Below are 17,394 nucleotides of genomic sequence, written 5' to 3'. Positions count from 1 at the left end.
TTTATTTATTCATGAGAGACACACAGAGAGAGGCAGAGACATAGGCAGAGGGAGAAGCAGGCTCCCTGCAGGGAGCCTCATGTGGGACTCAGTCCCAGGACCCCAGAATCATGACCTGAGCCAAAGGCAGATGCTCAACCACTGAGCCACCCAGGTGCCCCAGCAGTTGATAATCTAGCAAAGGCAAATCAGCATTGTATCAAACCCCTGTATCCCCTCCATGAGAATGACACATACCTTAAGAATCTTCGGAGATGGACTATGTGTGATTAAACATACATAACACAAAATTTCCCATTTTAACTATTTTTAAGTGTACAGTTCAATGGCATGAAGTACATTTGCAATGGTGTGCAACCATCACCACTATCCATCTCCAGTGTTTTTTCCCGAACAGAAACTATGCCCATTAAACAACTTCCCATTTCCCCCACCTCTTAGCCCCTCATAACTTCCATTCTACCTTCTGTCTCTATAAATTTGTCTGTTTTAAGTACCTCCTATAAATGGAATCATACAGTACTTGTCCTTCTGTGTCTGGCTTCCTTCACTGAGCATAATGTTTTCAAAGTTTATTCATGTGGTAGCAGGTGTCAGCGCTTCATTCCTTATTCAAGCCAAATAATATTCCATTATATAAATACACTACGTTTTGTTTATCCACTCATCGGTTAATGGACACTTGTTTTACCTTTCAACTGGAGATTTTCCATGAAGTAAATCTTTCTTTTTCAGATTCCTACAAACTCTATGTCTGGTTTCATTTGAAAGACTCAGCTTAGTCTTTTTTAGGTGTCCTCAGGCTCTCGGATATGATTACAACACTCTCTAGAATAAAAAGCAAGTCACTGTCACAAAAGAGTACAACCATGTGCAGGGTAGATTTCCGTTTGAACAGGGCACAGCTGCTTCTACTGGTACTGATACTTCCATCTTCCAAGCATATGCGTGATGTCCAGTGAAAGGCATTATCAGGCTTGGTTTTTACTCAAGTCTAGACAATATGTCACACAATGGAGCAACCTCTCTGTTGTTGTTTTGGTTTTTTTAAGATTTTATTTTTAAGTAATCTCTACATCCAATATGAGCTCAAACTCATGACCTCAACCAAGATCAAGAGTTGCATACTGTACCAACTGAGGCAGCCAGATTCCCCAGCTGCTGTTTTCTTTGATTTGTTTTGAGAAGACATTAGTTAGTAAGAATAAGCAAGGACATGCTGCAGTAATGAATCAGCATCAAAGACTCTGTGGCTTAACACAACTTGTTTATTTCTTGCTCATGCTTCATGGCCCTCATGGGTTGGCAAACCTCAGTTCCACATGGTCATTCAGGAATCCAGGACAACAGAGCCTCTACTATCTTATAAGGGCACCATGGGGAATATGTGGCTTGCCAACTAGAAGCTTACCCATGGCCTTTCCTCTATCATATGCCGGGAAGAGACACAATCACTGTTCCTCATGTTCTATTGGCCAGCACTCCTCACTGAATCTCATCTCATTGCAAGCAGGCTGGGAAATATAGGAAAAGAAATGTAGCATCAGGAAGCATTACAGTCTCTGCCATGATAGCCTGAGGTGACCAAAGTCAGTGTCAGTTTTGGATGTATAAGAGTGCTTAGCTGACAAAGCTGATTTTTAAAAAAGCAGAATAATAAATTTAACACAAACTCAGTGGGTTGTTTTGGTAAACAAAGTTTTTCAAGATCACCTGAAAAGCAACACACTGAGTATGTCTTACAGATCTCAACAACACACTGAGAATATTTTTTAAAAATAGCTCTGTTAAATAACAATGTTAAGCAAATGGCTACTCTGAACCCAACACCCAACATCATCATACAAGGGTTTAGAAAAGTGATGTCTTCAGTAACTAAGGCAGAAGTGAAAGTGTTGGGACTCTAAGAAAATATGAGCCTAGATAAAAGCAATATCTTTAAAATCATCTCATTTTACATATGTATTTTTAGATTTATAATATTAGCAAATTAATAATTAAATATTATAGCCACAGAGTTGACATTTTATCAAGATCCTAAAGTTCATATACTCAGCTTGTCCTCCAAATCCATTTTTAAATTCCTCTCATAAGAAAAATGATAATATTGCCCTAATTTTGTGCTCATACAGTTTATACAGTGGATAAAAGAGACTACAAAGGAGAATTCAAATAATCTGATTTAAGGTAGCAGCAATATGTACTTAAGGATGCTGGCATCTGCTTAAATTCACCTGAGGAAAGAAGTTATATTCTGAGCTTGAATTCTGAACCACACGGTCTCGTATTGACTATACACCGTTTAGATTTATGCGCCCCCTGCTTCACTTCAGATTGCTATGTCTTGTCTCCCCAAATGGCTGTAAATGGGCAGGAGTCAGGATTGATCTAGTTCAATTATCTTTTTATCCCAGGAGCCCTGACACTGTCCCGGGTGCAGAGCAAGCCCTGTCCTATTAATATTTCTGAGGTATTTGCAGGGTTGCTATGGGCAATGTCACAACAGCTGCAAATTCCTGCAACCTCAGCCATTTTGGATAATGAATGAATTTCAACATCGGTAGTCAAATTGATTGCCAAGTAATTTGAAAATGCCAAAGTGCCATACATTTTTATCAACCTCATTATCCATCTCTTACACCTTCTCTTCTCATATGTATTTTACTCTATTTCATTTGTCTCAAACAGTCACCCTCCTGAGTAATTTCTCTGAAAAGGAGGTCAAAAGGAAGAAAGAAATTAATATTTTCAATAGTGACTCAGCAAGTTTTGGACTTTTTTTTCAATTGTGAAATAAAGATCAAGGTATGTTTTAAAATTAAAATAAAACCATTTGACTTCGTAACTCAGAAAATAAATCACACTCAGTATAAGTCATCGTGTTTACAGGAGCACAGAATTTTTTTTTCATTTATCAGTATTTTCTCAACTCACCAACAGATAGATCAATGCTTGGGTCACTTGAATAATTTAATATATATTTCTTTAAAAACTGTAGGATCTAAGGACATCTCCAAGATAAAAAGACAGAGAATACCCTTTAATAAATATGACATGTGCTAAATACTGACATAAACTCCAGACAGTAATCCCTGGGTTTCCCTTATATTTTTCTAAGGAAGGTAAGAGAATTCTTTGGTGTTCTGGTCATTAGAAAAGCGCACTTAAAAAAAATGCAAACCACAGAGATATTTCTATCTAAATATGTTCCCATTTATGGGACTCCAAGAGGCACTCCAACACAGCTTTTAAAAGGGGGAAAAAATCAGTCCTTCCAGAGAAATTCATTGGTCCCACAGAAATTCATTGGTTATCAAGGGTGAGGGACAGCAGAACATAGAAAGAATCTGATGTTGGAATGGATGACAAGCCTTCATCCCAATTACATTCCTTACTAACCACGTGACCTTGGACAAGTTACCTGGCTGGGTCCTCTTAGCTGTATTACTTATCTGAAACCTCGGAATAGAGTTATCAGACAAAATACAGGACACCTAGAGAAATCTAAATTCCAGTTAAGCAATGAATAATTATGAGGCACCTGGGTGGCTCAGTCAGTTGAGCAGTCGACTCTTGGTAATCAGCTCAGGTCATGATCTCATGGTCCTGGGAACAAGCCCCACTTCCTGCTCCACACTCAGTGGGGAGTCTACTTGAGGATTCTCTCTCTCTCTCTCTCTCTCCCCCTGTCCCTCCCCCGCTAAAATAAATAAATTTTTTAAAGATGAGTAATTTTTAAAAAGATGAATAATTTTATAGTACAAATATGTTCCATGCACACGAAAGAGCAAAGAACAGGAAAATGAAGGATCATACAACTGTGTATAGGAAATGCAAATTAAACTGGGTGTCCTCTCTTTTTATTTGCTATTTCTGGCAACCCTACAAAGAAAATAACAATCCTTACAACATTTGGACGATTCAATAAGTCTCTATTTCCTAGAGAATGTACCTGTGAGCTTTTCAATTAGTTTAAATCTTATTTGATACTGACACAAGTCCAATGAACAATGTAAAGTTGTTTTCATGTTCCAGATTAGCAAAAAAAATTGAAATTGGGAATTGGTACAAAGTTACAGTTGTAATGGCAGAGGCCAGATTCAAGATGGAGCTGTTTAACACCAAAGCCAAGAAACTTAACCTCCATGTTGCTATACCCTCACAGATTATGCCAAGGGTGGGTGATGGTCCATGACCAAAGACCTAGAGATGTTGAGCAATACACAGGCTTATGAGGGGAACTTATGTCTTGGGAGTCCAGGAGCAGAGACTGGACAAAACATCTGCTGCTAACTCTTATGGGATAGCAGCTAGCCTAGCAATTATCTGTAGCCTTTCTCCTCCTTGCATGGTGAGCATTCCAAGGACATCAAGTCCTGCCATCCACACTTTCTTCATTACAAAGGAGATGCTCTGGTTGGCCACCCAGGAACCCCTGACCTTGAATGCTAAACAACATGTTCTTCTACACATTCCACTTGATGGGAATATAGATGGAAGATGGGATCTCTCCGTTCTCTAGACAATGATTAACAAGGGCATTCAGGGTGTGCTTGTACCATCCAGCCTTCTAGCACATACCATACAACCTCCATGCCAACTGGTTCTGCAATTTTAGCATGCATCAGAATTACCACAATAACCTGTTCCAATCAGATTCCTGGACCCAGACTCAGTTTCTGCTTCAGTGGCTCTGAGTAGGACTTGATCATTTACATTTTTCACAGGTTTCCAGAAGTTGCAGATGCTGCTGGCAGGGACTATGCTTTGAGAACCACCACCTCCTGCTTCAGCACTGTGTGTCAATAACCAAGATCACCGCTGTAAGTGAGAACTACACACCAGCACTCATTATGAGACACAAAACAACTCCTGTGCCTAATTTTCATCTACTGGGTTTTTTAGTTTATAGGGTTTGTTAAACTATCATTATTACCTGTATTATTAGAATTATTACTTTCACATCTTTAGGAGCTTTCGTATCTCATAATTTTAGTACAATCTGCTTTTTATTAAAGCATAATTGAATGTAAGATTATATTAGTTTTGGGTGTACCACATAATGATTAGATATTTGTATACATTGCAAAATGATCACCACAGTCTAGTTAACCATCTGTCACCATATAGAGTTATAAAATTTTTCTTATTAAGAGACTTCCAAGGCCAACTCTTCCAAATACGCAATACAATATTTTGACTATTATCACCATGTTATACATTGCAGCCCCATGATGTATTTATTTTGCAACTGGATATCTGTACTTTTTGATCAATCATAATCTGAATTGCCCTCTCCTCTGGCAGCCACCAATCTGTTCTTTACTTCCAGGAGTTTTGTTTATTCATTTGTTTTGTTTTTTATATTCCACATACAAGTAAAATTACATGGTATTTGTCTTTCTCTGACTTATTTCACTTAGTATGATTACTTTCTAGCTCCATCTGTGTTGTTGCAAATGGAAAGATCTCATTCTTTTTTATGGCTCAATAATATTTCATTGTATGTATATGCCACGTCTTCTTTATCCATTCATCCAACAATGGACACTTTTGTTGTTTCCATTTCTTAGCTATTGTAAATAATGCTGCAATGAGCACAGCAATCCATATATCTTTACAAATTAGCGTCTTCATTTTCTTCAGATAAATACCCACAAGTGAAATTATTGGGTCATATGGCAATTCCATTTCTAATTTTTTGAGGAACTTCTGTACTCTTTTCCACAGTGGCTGAACCAATTTATATTCCCACCAACAAGGTTTGAGGGTCTTCTTCCCATATCCTTGCCAAACCTTGTTATTTCTTGTTTTTTTGATACTAGCCATTCTCATTGTGGTTTTTATTAGCATTTCCCTCATAATTAGTGATGTCAAGCAGCTTTTCAGGTATCTTTTGGCCATTTGGAGGATTTCTTTGGGAAAACGTCCATTCAGATCCTCTGCCCATTTTTATATTTTTTTTAAGATTCTATTTTTATTTATTCACGATAGACACAGACAGAGAGGCAGAGACATAGGCAGAGTGAGAACCAGGCTCCCTGTGGGGAGCCTGATAGGAGGCTTGATTCCAGGACCCTGGGATCATGACCTGAGCCAAAGGCAGACGTTCAACCATGGAGCCACCCGGGCACCCCAACTCTGCCCATTTTTAATTCAATTATTTGTTTTGGGAGGTTGAGTTGTATGAGTTCCTTATCTACAAAACCAACACCAAGACCAACGTAAAGGAGCCTATTGCCTATGTTTTCTTCTACTACTTTTATGGCTTCACAGGTTACATTCAAGTCTTTAATCTATTTTGAGGTTATTGGTTTTTTGTTTTGTTTTTTTTTTTAAGATCTTATTTTTAAGTAATATCTCCACCCAACATGGGCTTAACTTACAACCTTGAGATCAAGAATAGCATGCTCTCCCGACTGGGGCAGCTGGGCGCCCCTTGAGTCTATTGTTGTATGTGGCATAAGAGAGTGATCCAGTTTTATTCCTTTGTATGTCACTGTCCAGTTTTCCCAATACTGTTTATTGAAGAGACTATGCTTCCTAATTGCACATCCTTGCCTCTTTTGTTGTAAAATTGACTATATAAGCATGGGTTTATTTCTGGATTCTCTATTCTGTTCCATTGATCTATATGTCTGTTTTTATGCCAGTACCATATTGTTCTTATTACTACAGCTTTGTAATAAAATTTGGAAACAGGGAACATGAAGCCTCTAGCTGTGTTCTTTCTCAAGACTGCTTTGGTTATTAAGGATTTTTTTTTTTTTTTTTTGTGGTCCCATACAAATTGTAGCATTGTTTGTCCTAGTTCTGTGAAAAGCCATTGGAATTTTGATAGAGATTGCAATGAATCTATAAATTGCTTTGGGTAGTATGGACATTTAAACAATACTAATTTTTCTAATCCTTGAACATAGAGTATCTTCCCTTTATCTGTGTCTTCAATTTCCTCTCACCAATATCTTATAGTTTTCAGAATACAAGTGTTTCACCTCCTTGGTTAAATTCCTTCCTAGCTATTTTATTCTTTTGATGTGATTGTAAATGGGATTGTTTCTTAATTTCCCTTTTGGATAGTCAGCTGTTAGTAGATAAAAACCACAGATTTCTATATATTTATTTTGTACCCTGAAACTTAAGTCATTTATTAGTTCTAACAGTTTTTTGGTTGACCACATTCAATATCCTGTTTACAGCCATTCTGCAGACAAACAAAAAAACCCTGTCTAAGATTCCAAGGAGTTCTCCAGTTTTTGTACAAAATAACTTGCAGCCAAACAAGTCTAACTAATAGAAATATTAGAATCTTTTCTCTATCCCCAAGTCCTTTAATTCTTTGGAAAAGAGGTAAATTTCCATGCATTTCTGTTTGTGATAATATGTTGATCTAGGATGCCATTACTCAGAGGGCGGTCTGTAGACAAAGTATTGATACCATGTGAGAAAGGCAGAATCTCAGGCCCCACTCCAGACCTACTGAAACAGAATCAACATTTTAACAGGATACCCAAATGATGCATATGTACCTTAAATTTAAGAAAACCTCATCTGAATAATTTTAAAACTTGTACACGCAAAGCATCTAAAGGAGTTTGATAATAAATAAATAAATAAATAATAAATAAATAAATAAATAAATAAATTTTAAAAAAAAAAAGGAGTTTGATAAAATTCCACTTAAACACATGGCCAAAAACATAAAAGTAAGAGAAAACCCCCAAAATAAAAAGGAACACTAAGAAACTTTTTTCTTTTTTCATTAGAAGGTAAAATGGTAAGTGGGAGCTGAAGCTTCATTGACACCAGGAAACGAAGGGTGAGGAGTGGTAACAGAAGGATTTGCATATTAACAGTTACAAAGCAACAGGTTTTGGCCTGAGGAAGGTAGGTTGGTGGAAAAGACTCCACACCAAGGTGGGATCCTCAGAAGGGATCCACTCTCAGGACATACTGGATTAGGAAGAGATCCTCTCAACCATCAGAACAAAAGGACAAACATATTGGTTGAAGTAACACACAGAACTTTGGGAGATGAATACCATAATGCACAGAACAGATTTGAAATCCGAAGAGAAAACCAGTTAAGAGGAAGACAGATGTGGGGAAATGACTGAGGACAAATCAGAATAGGCAGAGAGATACAAACTGTGAACATGAGGTTAGGGGGAATGGAAGAGAGGATGAGAAGGTCCAATGTATATCTTTTAAGAGACTGGGAGGAGAGAACAGAGGAAATGGGAATGAGAGAGGTAATATTGACAAAAAGAATAGCTGTGAATTTTTTCACAACTGGTAAAAGACAAAACCTCCGTTTCAGAAACCACAATGAGCCCAAGGAGAATTTATACCGCTAAATCTACATATTAACCCTCACGGGACACTACAAGAAACCACAAAAAAGTCACAAGGCCAGAATAAAACCATCAATTATTTATAGAGGACTATTAATTATACTGACAATAGACTTCTTGATAGTAACAGCAGAAGAAAATAATTCAATAACACCTTCAAAGTGCTGAGGGAAAAGAGCCATTGTTCCAAAGTTTTAAATGCAGCCAAACCATCATTAAAGAATGAGACATTTTCAGACAAATGAAACTGACAGAGGAAAGCTCTCCCGTATTGACAATATAATAAAACTACCTCTCACAGCTTACTAAAATCAATAAAACTCTATTCCCTAAACCTGTAGCCTAAAGGGGGAAAAAGGTGACGATGATTCTCTCCATCGATGCCCAATATGACCACCTTGGAGAAGTCACAAGGCACCAACAAATTACTTCTGATGACAAAATGATTTTTGCCACACTAGGCAGTGTCTCTGATTGAAGTCACCCCTTTGTGGATCTTAGATGCTAAGTTAGGAAATCTGCATTCAAGTCCCACCCCAACCACTAAGTGGCTGCTTAACTTTGGACAATCTACTCTGGGTTTTTGTGTGTAAAATTAGGTAAATTGGGCGCCTAAGTGACTCACAGGTTAAGCATCCAACTCTTGATTTCAGCTCAGATCAGGATCTCAAGGTCATGTGATCAAGCCCCCTCTAGGGCTCTGCATTTCGGGCAGAGCCTGCTTAGAATTCTCTCTTCCACACTCGCTCTGCCCCTCCCCCAACTTCTCTCTCTCTCTCTCAAAAAATAATAAATTAAATTTTAAGATGGGGTAAATGAGCTCATTTGTTTTGTTTTTATGACTCCAATCTCCATTACCCTGAGGTTCACCCTGTACCTTCTGAATGTTGTGAATTGGCATCCATCCGGGGCCACACACAGAGTCATTTCACAGGACACAATCAAGATAGTTGGAATACTCTCACTTTCACTGCAAACCTAAAATCTAAGCTCAAAGAATACTAATTGGCAGGACATTAAGTGTTTAGACCAACTTCTAAAACAAAACAAAAAAAACAAAAACAAAGAAAAGCTCCTAAAAGTTCAAAACTGCAAATCGGTTCTCTCCTCACCCTCCAGCCAACACCCATACCAAAAAGCCCCAACTCTTCTGGGTCTTGCCACACATTTCAACAGATAAGACTCACCAAGACCCCTATGAGCTGGAATCTCTAATTTCCTCGTACCCCCTCCAGTAGCCTCAGTTCTTCCTTCTAAATACCTCAGCACTTTTTTTTTTTTTTTTTTTTTTTGGTGTTTCCAGTTCCCACTCTCTTACTTCCAACAGAGAAAGAAAAGATTTATCGTCTTTCCTTTAATGACCATGAGAAATATTGAATTCCTCTGGCCCAAAAGAACATTTCCCACAGGGCATCATCTTAAATCTTAATTACAAGTTTATGTATTATTCAGGCAATGCTGGAAACTTAGCTTTGGGTCAGCATTATACCATTAGTCTTCATCCACCCTCATCAGTCTCTCCCCCTTCACTTCCAAACAATGGTCATTCCAGTCCTGTTGCTTCTTTAATTACACTTCAGTTAGAATCAGCTTTTCCCTAGAGCGCCTGCCTTTCTCTGCCAGAATGCCCACGACTCTCCAACCAAAGGGCTTGACTCTCTGCTGGGCTCCTTGCTGGCAAGTGTTAGGGATGCAAACAAGCTATTTATTACCCCTTAGAAATCCAGCAGAAGTACTTCTCATAGAAAAGGATTATCAGTGGGCACTTGGTGGCTTAGTGGTTGAGCATCTGCCTTCAGCTCAGGTCATGATTCTGCGGTCCTGGGATCAAGCCCTGCATGGGGCTCCCTGCTCAGTGGGGAGCCTGCTCCTCCTTCTCCTGCTCCCCCTGCTTGTGATGTCTCTCTCTCTCTCTGTCAAATAAATAAAATATTTTTAAAAAAAGAAAGGGATCATCAGGTTAATACAAAGATAGTTTTCTTGTGGTGTACACACACATACTGCACAGATATTCACACACATATAAACCCATACACACACCCTTGCCCAGAGAGTAAAATAAGGCCAGATGATCCTTCACCAGTGGCTCAGAGATGCTATTGGCTTAATCAAAAAACCTAAGATTTGAATAAGAGTAGCTATTACATATAAACACTCTGTGTGCAGGTCATCGGACTACACACCTACCTCATTTAGCCCTGCTCCAAGTACTGCTTCACTGCCTTGCCTCTATGCTTCCAAAGTGCCCCCAGGCACTTCAGCTCCCACTTGCTGTGAGATCTTTGTGGATGACTCTTTTTCTGTGTATGCTGAGGTGTGATGAACAAACTCCCCCTGCCCTTGCACTCTCTCAAGGAGAGTCCTAAAATTAAAAGAGTTCCAGCTTGAAACTGATGCCATTCCTCACAGGACACAAAAAGGTCAACCTAACAGCAACCAACATTTCCACGTTTCATTCCCTTGTGTTTTGCCTGATGCTGGGCCCATCAGGAGGACAGGAAAGAGCCCAAGATCTCTCAGCACAACCATGGGAAACCCATTGCTGCTAAAGAGCTAAGCCAGGAGCAGGTAAACAAAAAAAAAGACATAATTTTCTTTTTTAGCTTTTCTTTTAAGTTTTTTTTAAGGGTGCCCAGGTGGCTCAGTCAGTCAAGCATCTGTCTTTGGCTCAAGTCATGACCCCGGGGTCCTGGGATGGAGCCCTGTGTCCAGCTCTCTGCTCAGCAGAGTCTGCTTCTCCCTTTCCCTCTGCTCATGCTCTCTCTCTCATATTCATTCTTTCTCTCAAATAAATAAATAAAAATTTTCAAAAGTTTTATTTAAATTCCAGTTAGTTAACATACAGTGCAAAATTAGTTTCAGGTGTACAATACAGTAATTCATTTCCATACAGCACCCAGTGCTCATCATAAGTGTGTTCCTTAATCCCTATCCCCTATCTCACCCATTCCCCAACCTGTTTTTTTGAAGTATGACTTTTTTTTTAAGATTTTATTTATTTATTCATGAGAGACACACAGAGAGAGAGAGAGAGAGGCAGAGGGAGAAGCAGGCTCCATGCAGGGAGCCCGACATGGGACTCGACCCCGGGTCTCCAGGATCATGCCCTGGACGGAAGGCGGCACTAAACCGCTGAGCCACCTGGGCTGCCTGAGGTATGAATTTTATACTATAAAGTGTACATTCTTAACTATACACCTATATAAATTCTTACTTATGTATGCAAGCACCACCCAGATCCAGATCAAGACATAGAACATTTCTGTCACTCCAGAAGATTCCCTTGTGCCTCTTTCCAATGTAATGACCACCTCATCAATAACCACTACTCTGATTATATTTGCCCATCTTTAACTCTACATATGTGGAATCACACAATATATACACTTTTCTGCCTGGTTTGCTAGTTCAACAGAACTTTTTTTTTAAGGTGTCTTTTGTTATGTTAGGGAGGTGACTTTTTTCTTGTTTGTTTGTTTGTTTGTTTGTTTGTTTAAGTAATCTCTACACCCAACACAGGGCTCGAACTCATGACCCTGAGATCAAGAGCCACATGCTCTTCCAACTGAGCTAGCCAGGTGCCCCTCAACAGAACTTTTTGAGATTTAGCCATGCTACTGTATGTCAGTCATTTCTTTTTATGCTGCAAAGAATTCTATTTTATGAACATACTACAATTTGCTTTTGCATTCTTCTGCTGTTAGATATTTATACTGTATCCAGTTTGGGGTTTTATGACGAAGGCTGCAAACAAAAACCTTCTATATGCCTCTTGGTGGATATATGCTCATTTCTCTTGGATATATACCTGGAAGTTGAATTTCTGGGTCACAAGATATGAGTGTGTTTAGCTTTAATATATAGCAACACATAGTTTTCCAAGGTGGCTCAGCCAATTTACACTTCATCAATAAGCTCCAGCTGCTGACATCTCACCAACACATTGAATACTGGTTTTGTGCCATTCTCTCATTGTGGTTTTGAGTTACATGCATTATCCTTATTGATTTATAGGTTTTTAATATCCATATTGGATATGAGTCCTTTGTCAAGTATATACACATGTGTGTATTATGATTATCTTAGCTTCTCCCAAACTGTGGCTTGCCCACCCACTCTCTTAATTATGTCTTTTGATGAACAGAGGTCTTTAATTTTAATGAAGCTCAATTTATCTTTTATTCTTTTCCTTTATGGCTTAGTGTTTTTTGTGTCTTGTTTGAGAAATCTTGCCTACTCCATGGTCATTTTCCTTTGTTATATTCTAGAAGCTTTATTATTTTACTATTCACATTCAGAGCTATGATCCATCTTGAATTAATTTTTATGTTATAAGGTCAAGTTCAAGTTTTTTTATTTCCAAATAGCTACCACTTTCTCCAGCATCATTTATTGAAAGGTAATCTTTTCTCCACTAAACTGAACAGTACTTTTATTGCATATCAAGTATGCAATACTATGCAAGTCTTTCTGGACTCTAGCCATTCTATTGGTCTATTTGTCCATCTGTGCACCAAAATATTATTTCCATGAGGTGGGATTAGCTTGCATGTCTGATGAACATAAATATATACCTCTGCACATTTTCCCACTTCACATCTGACCCATGTAATAGTAGGACAGAAGGACAGATGGGTCTACTCTGCCCCATTTTATGAGTGACTGTTTAATAAATAAATATTCTCTAGGCTTTTTTTTTTTTTTTTTTTTTTTGAGGATTTTATTCTTAAGTAATCTCTAGGCCCAACATGGGGCTTGAAGTTACAACCTGTAGAGCAAGAATCACGTGTTCCACCCACTGAGCCAGCCAGGTACTCCCTTCTTGGCTTCTTTTTGAGAAAACTAAGAAGACTAATAATTGAAACAATAGATTATTTTTAGATGAATATGAATTAGAGAGGAGATGAAAGAATGTTAAAAAAAAACAGTACTACTCTGACAATACCTAGCCATCAATAACCTACATGTGTAGGATTCTATTCATTGTGAAAAATAGTCAAAACTTTGCATGAATTACTATTTGGAAAATCTCCTGTCGTAACTATGGCATACAGATTGTTTTCAACATCTGCTGGGCACATAGGCCTCAGAATATGAAAAGAAATTTTAGAAAATTAAAAAATAGAAGACTCAAAGCATAGGTATGTATTTATATGTACACACAGTTTTGTTCTATGAAGGTGCAACAGAACAGATGAAGCAAAAGCAATTTCAGAAGAAATGTTCCCGAGAAGAATAAAGTCTTGAGTCTGCAGATCACAATGAGTAAATTAATGGAAAACAGCTCCTAAGCCACAAAGAAATGAAGTGATAAAGTCGTCAGAGATAAAAAGAGGAGCGCCTGGGTGGCTCAGTTGGTGAAGCATCCAATTCTTGATCTCCAGTCAGGAGAGTATTAAGAAAGAGTATTAAATACTCTCTTAGTATTAAATACTAGGAAAGCTCCAGACTCAGAATTGGCAGGAAAAGAAGTCAAAGGGGCTGTGGGGTACTGTTCAAGGTAATTGTGTAATGAATCACCTTTGACAACTGGGCCAAGCCATCCATCCTCTACCTGGTGTAGACAGAACAGCTGTCTACAGCACCTGCCCTCAGCCGGAACTCTAAGAGCTACTTCCTAAATCCAAGCAGAGGGAAAGGTGTGCTTGACTAGTTTGTAATGGATGTTGGAGTCTGATCTAGCTCCTCCCAGGTGTACAACACACCAAGGCACACATCTCCCCCATCCCTCACCTGTAAAGTCATCCTACAGTCATAGGATGTCCACACGCTCCAAAAGGAAGTCCACCTTTGAAACAGCACCAATTTACAACTGGAAAGCTGAAAATTCACAGGACCATGCAAGGAATCAGTATATTGGACGACCATACAAATATTGGTTGCCCACTCCAATCAGAATAAAAATAAATGTATACCTAGGATAACCAACCGAGTATTAAGCTCAAAAGAAAATCTAATAGAATCTTGAACCCAACTGGTAAAAGTAATACACTCCATTTCTAGACCTGACCTACTTAAATTCTTAAATTCTTTCTTCTCTGTCTCCTGGCCAGATACAGAGGGTAAATTAGAAAATTGTCACTCAACTGAATAACTTCCCAGAAAGACAGAAATTACCAAAATTACTTCAAGAAGAGTTATCAGTAACAATACAGAAACGCTAAAAGGGAATTCTAAAAGCATCTCCGCAAAGAGACACAAGACTTAATTTTATAGGTAAGCTCTTTAATCTTTCAAAGAGCAGACAATGCTCTTGCCATGTAAATTATTCCAAATCATAGAAAAGGTGAAAAGCTCTGTGAATGAATCATACCAAAGTAGCCAATTCCTGATACAAAATCCAATAAACTAGGATGAGAAAGAAAGTTTCTCTTATAAATAGTGATGCCATGATTTAAAAGAAAATTGATGAAAGAAGAAGACAAAAGAAAAAAAGAGGAAAGAAAGAAAGAAGGAAGAAAGGAAGGAAGGAAGGAAGGAAGGAAGGAAGGAAGGAAGGAAGAAAGAAAGAAAGAAAGAAAGAAAGAAAGAAAGAAAGAAAGAAAGAAAGAAAGAAGAAAGAAAGAGAAAGAAAGAAAAAGAAAGAAAGAAAGAAAGAAAGAAAGAAAGAAAGAAAGAAAGAAAGAAAGAAAGAAAGAAAAAGAAAATTTGGTGTTCCTCACACCTTATTTACAATAGCCAAGACACGGAAACAACCACCTCAGCGTCTATCAATAGATGAATAGATAACAAGATGTGGTATATATACATGCAATGGAATATCACTCAGCCATTAAAAAGGAAGGAAATCCTGGGGGACTTGGGTAGCTCAGTTAGTTAAATGTCTGACTCTTGGTTTTAGCTCAGATCATGATCTCAAGATCATGAGATCAAGCCCCATGTTGGGCTCCACACTCACTGGGGAATCTGCTTGGGCTTCTCTCTCCCTCTCTCCCTCTGCCCTTCCCCCTGCTCTTTCTCTCTCTCTCAAATAAATAAATCTTTAAAAAAAAAAAAAGGAGAAGAAAGAAATCCTACCGTCTGTGACAACATGGATGGATCTTGAGGGCATTATGCTATGTGAATTAAGTCAGATAGAAAAAGACAAATACCAAATGACATCACTCACTTAGGGCATGTAAGCAAACAAATAGACAAAGACAAAAACAAACTCATGGATACAGAGAACAGATTTGGTAATTGTCAGAGACAGGGTGTCAACTGGCTGACAGGGGTAAAAATGTACAAATTTCCAGTTATAAAACAAGCAAGCCATAGGGATATAATGTACAACATAGTGACTATCATTAATAACACTCTTTTGTATATTTAAAAGTTGCTAAAAGAGGAAATTTTTAAAGTTCTCATCACAAGAAAAAAATTGTAACTACGTGTGCTCATGGATGTTAACTAGACTAATGGTGGTGATTGTTTCGAGACAAATATGGAATCCTTATGTTGTACACCTGAAACTAATACATTATATATCAACCATATCCCAATAAAATAATAATTTACCATATTTATATTTCAGTAAATCACAAAATTCAGTAAGTCCAAAAAAATACCAAATCAAGTCTAAGACTTTTTTTAAAAAATGGACAAATCGGGCAGCCTGGGTGGCTCAGCAGTTTGGCGCCACCTTCGGCCCAGGGCCTGATCCCGGAGACCTGGGATTGAGTCCCATGTCAGGCTCCCTGTATGGAGCCTGCTTCTCCCTTTGCCTGTGTCTCTGCCTCTCTCTGTGTGTGTCTCTCATAAGTAAATAAATAAAATATTTTTTTAAAAAATGGACAAATCAATTTCACTGCAAGAAAGTAAGAATGATTTAATATGAGGAGATGCATTAATATAATTTATCACGTACTTCAACTTTAAAAAAAAAAGAAAACTTGAAATCTTTTGAAACAAATACACAAAAGATATTTTATAAAACTCAGCATTCAGAGGCACCTGGGGGGCTGGTCAGTTGGGCATCTGTCTTTGGCTCAGGTCGTGATCCTGGGATTCTTGGATGGAGCCTCAAGTCAGGCTCCCTACCCAGTAAGGAGTCTGCTTTTCCCTTTCCCTCTGTGCCTCCCCTCATTTGTGTTCTCTCTCTCTCTCTCTCAAATATATAAATAAAACCTTTCAAAAATTTTTAAAAACTCAGCATTCAGTCCTGCTTCAAATTTTAAATATTTATTTTTATTTACTTATAATTATATATTTTCATAGATGTATTTTTGTATTTATATATAAGTATTTATATGTATTTTCATACCCATGAACATATATGTATTTATATATTTTTTTAATAATTTTTTATTTATTTATTTATGATAGTCACAGAGAGAGAGAGAGAAGAGGCAGAGACACAGGCAGAGGGAGAAGCAGGCTCCATGCACCGGGAGCCCGACGTGGGATTCGATCCCGGGTCTCCAGGATCGCGCCCTGGGCCAAAGGCCGGCGCCAAACCGCTGCGCCACCCAGGGATCCCCTGTATTTATATTTTTATATAAATATTTATATATTTATACTAAAAACCTCTTTGTAAACTAGACCCAGAAAGATATTTCAAGCACCTAATAGCCTATGATGTTGGAAGCATTCAATAAATAATTATCACATTATTGCATAAACCATGATTCCTTCATTTGATGAGGAATATTTACCTTAAGGCAAAAGAAATTTTTTCTCCACATTAATAACGGTGAAAACTTGAAAGGCATTTCATTACCAGGGCTTAAGGTGGGGGGAAATGCTCTCATTACCTCTGAAACAGGATAATTTTATTTAAAGGGCATAAATACCAATTTTAAAAAGAAGGGACAAAATGATTATTACTGACAAGTGATCTGATGGCCTACCTAGAAATTCCTTATCCTTCCATCTTCCCTGAATGCCTGCCCCTCCTCCTGCAAATACTTACACACAAGTAAGTCATCATGGAGCAGAAAGAAACCATTTAGCCCCACAAATATTTAGAAGCCAGATCTTTTTTATTTATTTATTTATTTATTTTATTTATTTATTTTACAGAGAGAGCACACACTAGACAGAAAGTGCTAGAGCATATGCA

General features: G+C 38.0%; 1 long non-coding RNA gene across 1 annotated transcript in view; it reads right to left on the bottom strand.

The window, feature by feature from the left end:
* LOC140640843 (uncharacterized) overlaps positions 1-17,394 on the bottom strand; it is a 29,048-nt gene that overhangs the window by 6,587 nt on the left and 5,067 nt on the right. The window contains exons 2-3 of the long non-coding RNA XR_012037453.1: positions 1,412-1,514; positions 692-828 (exon numbers count right to left, since the gene is read on the bottom strand). This is a non-coding gene — a long non-coding RNA (uncharacterized lncRNA). The remainder of the gene's footprint in view (positions 1-691; positions 829-1,411; positions 1,515-17,394) is intronic.

The sequence above is a fragment of the Canis lupus genome, chromosome 10, assembly GCF_048164855.1.
Source record: "Canis lupus baileyi chromosome 10, mCanLup2.hap1, whole genome shotgun sequence".
In the NCBI taxonomy this organism is placed as follows: Eukaryota; Metazoa; Chordata; class Mammalia; order Carnivora; family Canidae; genus Canis; species Canis lupus.
This window is presented reverse-complemented; position numbering and strand designations above follow the sequence as displayed.